Here is a 6,101-nt window from a genome sequence, read left to right as displayed (position 1 = left end):
GTGAAATTGTCCCAAATACATGGCGCCACGATGACAGGAACTCGGGTAAACACGGTGACAGTTATTCAATTCAAGCAGCAGGAGGGAATTCACAAACCTACTTCTCTGATTTCAGCCTGTCCAACTGAGCTGATTAAAAGTGAGATCTGAGAGAAACACACCACTCAGCAATATGCAGGTCAAGAGAAATTGGAGCAAGAGAAACAGTCTATTTAAAAAAAAAAAGAAAACAGACACAAAAGAACACTTGGCAACGTAAATGACACAAGGGGAAGGAAGCTGGGTTCATCTACAAAGGAGCGCTGACATTTAAGAAATGTGTGACTGCAGAGTAAACACCATCTCCAGCGGTGACATACCTGGAGTTTAAGTTACCTGAAGACAGAGAGCTTTGCTTGAAAGCCGCCACAGCTCAGTCTCAACATCCTTTTCAAAGGAAACTGACACAAACTGAGAAACAGTCTTCTATTTGGGGAATGGATACAACAAGGCAGTAAAAGGAAGCTGCATGCTGATTATATACAGTAGTATACAGTGTGTGGTTACATTGTTCTGCTGTTAGGATTTTAAAGGAACACTTCACACACAAAATTGACCATTTGCATATCAATTGTATTTGTCTGGATAGGTGTACGACAATAATTCAAGGTAGCGCATGGTAATTGATATGAATATGGTCATTTTGTGGTATTCCTTATCGGCAACCTTGCTGCAAGTAAGAGGATGTAGAGCAACCGTGATTGACTTCGATGTGTGCTCTCTGGGTTTGGTCTCTGTCACTCAATTCTTTCTTTTCGTGGGAGGTTTTATATTTAGCAGCTCTTGCACCATTTCTCCTCGAACAGATTAAACTTTCCCCTCTTTTGCCCGAACTTGAAAATTCTGGGGATTTTCAAAAAGCCTCTCTGGGTTGCTCTCTCTCTTTGAACACTCTGTCATGTAGCATGAAGTGTATTTCCACCTCTTTTACGGCCTCTGTCTCTCTCTCAAACACCCCTCTCGCAGCTACTCCATTCCTGCCTTTCCTTCACGGATGGCAGACTACTGTGTCAGCTGCTGTCACACGTCTCAACGTTGAAGTGAGGGCTTCAGTTATTGTATTTACTGTATACTGACGAGGAAAAGAAACAATCTTCTGAAGTAAGGAAACAATAGTAAAGTACCTTCCCGAAAGTTTTTTTTTTTGTCCGTTTCCAGAACCCTCAGGACTGTGCAGTGATACCATCAGTTATTCCAATTAGACATTGAAGTCATCAGGTCCTCTAAAAGGCAGCATTAGAGTCTCCAGACATGAGCAGGGAAATATGATCGATAAGGAAACAAGACTAGGAATCTAGGATGAACACACTATCGCCAAATCATTAGGATTCATCCTCTGGGCACCATGAATGTTCATGGCAATTTCATGGCAATCCATCCAATATTTGTTGAGATATTTCAAAATGGACTTGACATTGTCATCTATATAGCCGAGCCCCTACTGTAAGTAAGACTAAACGAGCTATGTCGTTTTTTTAAATTCGTACAATTTACTTATGAGTTTCATTTTTACTGTTTTATATCTGGCTTTCAGGAGGTCATATGATCATTACTCTCTCCATCCGCCAACACTAAAGATGTCTAAAGGCTGGAAGGACAAGGAACAGCGGGGGCTTTCAAATTTCTGATTGATTCAAGAAACTTTTTCGATGTTGCTAAAGAGATGCGAAGCCCCGGGGAGATCCGCCATGAGCCTCTTTTAGATGTAACGTCTAGCTTTAATGAGATCTGCCAAAAGCACTCTATCACAAGACAGAGACAGAGATGAAGTCAATAAGGTCAATTTAGAAAGAGCAAGAAAGTGAGCCTGTTCAGAATCTCCCTGCAGACCCGGGAACAGAAACTCAGAAACTTGCGCCGCGGAATTCAATCATCTGTTGCACAATAGGTTATGGGCATCTTTGCATTTTTGCACAAATTCAGATTTTCTATATTTACACTAACAGAACCTCAGAAAATGGGCATGGTCAAAAACATGTTCATGCAGTCAAAATTCCTTTATAGCTGCTATAAACTCAAACCAAAAAAAGATCGACAAGTAATCTTTCGTTTGTTCAGGTATACGGAGCAGTGTGCCAGGTACCTAAAGAGAGTATCAGTCATATTTGTACAGAGGAAAACCTGACGAAGGCGTTCGGTCAGAGCGTCTGAAGCGGAAGCAGAGGCTAACAGTGTTTCATGTGTAATGTGTGTGTCCTGTCAGCAGGCAGCCTCTGGGGCGCCTAAGTGTACCATCTGTGACCAGGTCTGCCATGCCACCATGCCCCGCACCACCGCCACCGACGATGAGGCCGTGTCGAAGCACGTGTCTACTGCCTTCACCGCCGGGGAGGAGGAGAGGAGCCAACAGGAAGCGGGGTCCTTGTTTGTTTTTCCTCCACATAGTTCTGACATCATAATTATACAGAAAACAAAAAACATGTTATTTACCACAGATACGACACGTTTTGACAGAGCAAAGCTAACGTCGTCCTGCCCGCTAACAGCTTCTGTACAAAGCGGAGCCAGACGAAACACATCTCCGTACTGGATGAGCGGAGATGAGATTGTTATTGATCCTCTCTTGTAAATCTGTTCAGGACAGCAGGCAAGTGAATTTCCCAAATTGGAAAAAAAGAATATGCCTTTGATATACTGTGATGTGATGCATCCCCTCATTTTGTTGTGTGATAATCTGCAGATAATTTGTGTATTTTCTCCCAGTGTAATGCAATTTTGTAGTAATATTGGCGAAAAGCCAAAAAGAGTATGGTTTTATGATTAATGGCGAAATAAAAGTGTTTTTGCATCTTCTTCTTACTGCCCCGGTCTATCCTAATTAAGAACATTTGACCTCTCTATGCATGTTCTGTATGTGTGGTGGGAAAGAGCTCTACAGCTGCATTTCATCGTGCAATCCTGTCTCGTGCTGCACCGACACTCAGGCTGAACCTTTCACCTTGAGAGCGAGTGAAGGTGGTAGAAAATAGTGAATTTTCAACGATCGATGATGTGCACCACTTACTGAACATATCTCATTTGTTGCTGTTGTTGTTAAATCCTCCACCAGGCCGTGGTATTGATGAGGCGGTGCCAGGAGGTTCCCACAGGACAGCAGAGTTAAAGCTCTGCCAGTGGTTTTAGATCTGCAATGCAGTGTGCGAGAAGCAAGACATGTATTAACAGAAATAACTTTTTACACCAATAAGTGGTGTTATCCATAAATAGATTAAAGAGATCAATAGATCAATGCACACAAACACAGAAGAAGACGCACAAAAATTGGCACTTACCTTAAAAAACATATAAAGCTTTGTTTGATTAAACCTTTCTTACACATGTTGACTTGTCAAACACAGGTGAAACTAATCACAAGGGCTGATTTCATTGAGCTGCGCCAGTTCTCACTGCGTAATGGAACAGAGTCGTCCTTAATGTTGCTTTCACATCTGCTTTTCTCTGCTTCTGCACAAAAGGTCTGTTATTACTGCAAATGTGTTTTCCAGCTGTTGTGTGCGATTTGATCTGAGCTGTTCTGTGATAGAAACGTCGGACCACCAGATTCATGTTTTTTCCTGGTGCTAACCCAGCTAGCGACCTCATATGGAGCTTTGTGTTTATCCCGAACATAGGGAATTCAATAAATGAGCCTTGATGAGACCATAGGCGTGAAATGTTGCTGAGATTATTATTGGAAAATATGAATTGCTGGCCTCCTGTTGGTCAAATATCTTGCTTAAAAGCTACACACCCTGTGGGTCTTTCAGAATTTAATGACACTCAGGGAACACTAAATATGAAAAACTGAAGAAGAAAAAAAATGTCCACGCAGTGCAGGATGTCGAAATATTCATGATGCTGTCAGAATGCTCAGGAAATCAGAAAAGCATGTGGACTAAGCTCCCCGCAGCTCCGCAATAGATCCCCGCTGTCCATCACTGCACACTTGATGACACGTTCCATCAGTTAAACACAAACGCATGACAAGGAGCTCCACATGAATAACTTCAACTGTTTAACTCGGTGCAGTATTCAGATGTGCAGCAGACAGTGAGACTGGAATCCTCCCTGTAGTAATATGTACTATGTCTGCTGTGCATTACCTGCATTTTCTTTATTTTACTTTGAATTGAAAGTGTATTTCCTCGGGGCTTCACGTGAACACAGAGACCATCGAAGTAAAGCTCGCTGTCCCAGAGCTGGACGTCCGACCTTAAATCAAGCGACAGGCGACAATGGACCCCAGTCGCCGAGGTGACTGAGATCCAAGGACCTGTCGAACTAAACTACAGCGCTCCTTGGCTGCTACAAGAGAATTTTTCTGGAAAGACAACAGTCAGTGCAGCACTTCACAAATCTGGACTGTGTGGGAGAGCGGCCAGATGGCAGAAGACAGCAGCCTGGAGTTTGCAAAAAAAGCAGCGAAAGATTCTAAGAGCATGACGCAAAAGACTGTGGTCTGATTAAAATGGACACCGAGGACTTCGACCATAATGCAAACCGATATTTTGAGTGTAAAACAGGAATCGGCATCACTCCCCAAGTGAAGCATCACAGCGATCGGTCCTTACAAAACCAGCACAATAAGAAGGGGCTATATGAGGGGAGGCATCAACATCCCCATTAAAGACAGAGCAGAAGTAGAAACAGATGACATCACACAGGAACATTAAGGAGGATCACAAGCTTTTCCTTCAGACGGTGAGGATTATAAAGATAAGGGAGTCCCATAACACCTGGTGCTCCTGGCAGTCATCCTGAAGCCGAGTTGAGTTGAGTTTAGTCAGTAACACAAGCGGAACACACACACAACAAACGGGCACAAAGACTGCCAAATACAGATTAAAGAGGCAGACACCTGCTAAAGAATGAACGGGAAGAAAAAACACGTTTAGAAAAGTAAAAGAGAGATGAAGACGTTACACAAGGTAAAAGAAAAAAACAACCCCGAGTGGTGCTTTGAACATCAGCATGCTAACCAACGCTCACAATGCTAACGTGCTGATGTTCAGCCGGCATCGTGTTCGCCGTTAGCGCGTTAGCATGCTAACATGTGCTTATTTGCACTTAAGACAAAGTAAAGACGGGGCTGATGGGAAGGTCATTAGTTTTTCAGGTTTTTAGTCACAAATTCCACTTGAGGATGGCGCTAGGTGACGAGCTATTGTTAGGTATGATGAGTAGGTTATTTTATTTATTCATATCGGGGCCATTTCTGTACCAAAGTTATCGGCAAAATACATCCAATAGTTGTTGAGACATTTCACTAAGAATGCAGAACGTCAACGTGTTACAGGCGTTGGAGGAAGATCCTCTGGGGACTGCGAATGTCTGTACAAACTTTTGTGACGATCCAACTGATAGTGTTGAAGAAAATCATCATATTTAGTTTAATTCTAAATTTAGTTTAATTTAGAATTAAACTAAAAACATGGTCTGATCCTGATATCTCAATCCAGATAGATGATGGTGTCTGGAAACTCCCAAACATTTCCCGGCAAACGAGCCGAACATCCTGTCAACATGTTTTTGTTATAATGTCCTCGAGAGAACATGACAAAACTAGGTATTATGCAAGGCCCCGTCTTAGAAACCAGGGATGCTTTGTTTATGTGATTCGGCCGACTGATCTGATTAGTGGAAAGTGACTTAAGGGGGGTGAATCAGACTATAACTGTAAGCTGTAACAACTGATACGTTGGACTTTGTTGAATGTTGCCTTGTGCTCATTAAAACACTTCCCGCTTCCATGAACTCTCTTTATCTTCCGCAACGACAACAGTTGCCAAGTTATTTCAGCCTGGACCAAAGTGGTGCAACGACAATGTCAGATCGACATTTCCATCCCTTCAGCCGCACGCTATCCTGGCCAAACACACGTGTGTGCGCATGTGTTTGTGTGTGGGAGTGTTCATTCAGCTTTGTTTATCAAAAAAAAAGTCTTAAGTCTTATATTTATTGAGGGATTTACTGTATAGTCTGCAGCGTGAATGCAATAATTCCACAAATGTGATCCTCGACCTGATAGAAAATTGATAAAAAAAAAGATAGCAAGTGCAGGAAATGAGAATGTGGGTGTTAAT

This window comes from Cebidichthys violaceus, unplaced genomic scaffold, assembly GCF_023349555.1.
Source record: "Cebidichthys violaceus isolate CVI_PGR_0920_01 unplaced genomic scaffold, fCebVio1.0.p SCAF_12, whole genome shotgun sequence".
Classification (NCBI taxonomy): Eukaryota; Metazoa; Chordata; class Actinopteri; order Perciformes; family Stichaeidae; genus Cebidichthys; species Cebidichthys violaceus.
This window is presented reverse-complemented; position numbering follows the sequence as displayed.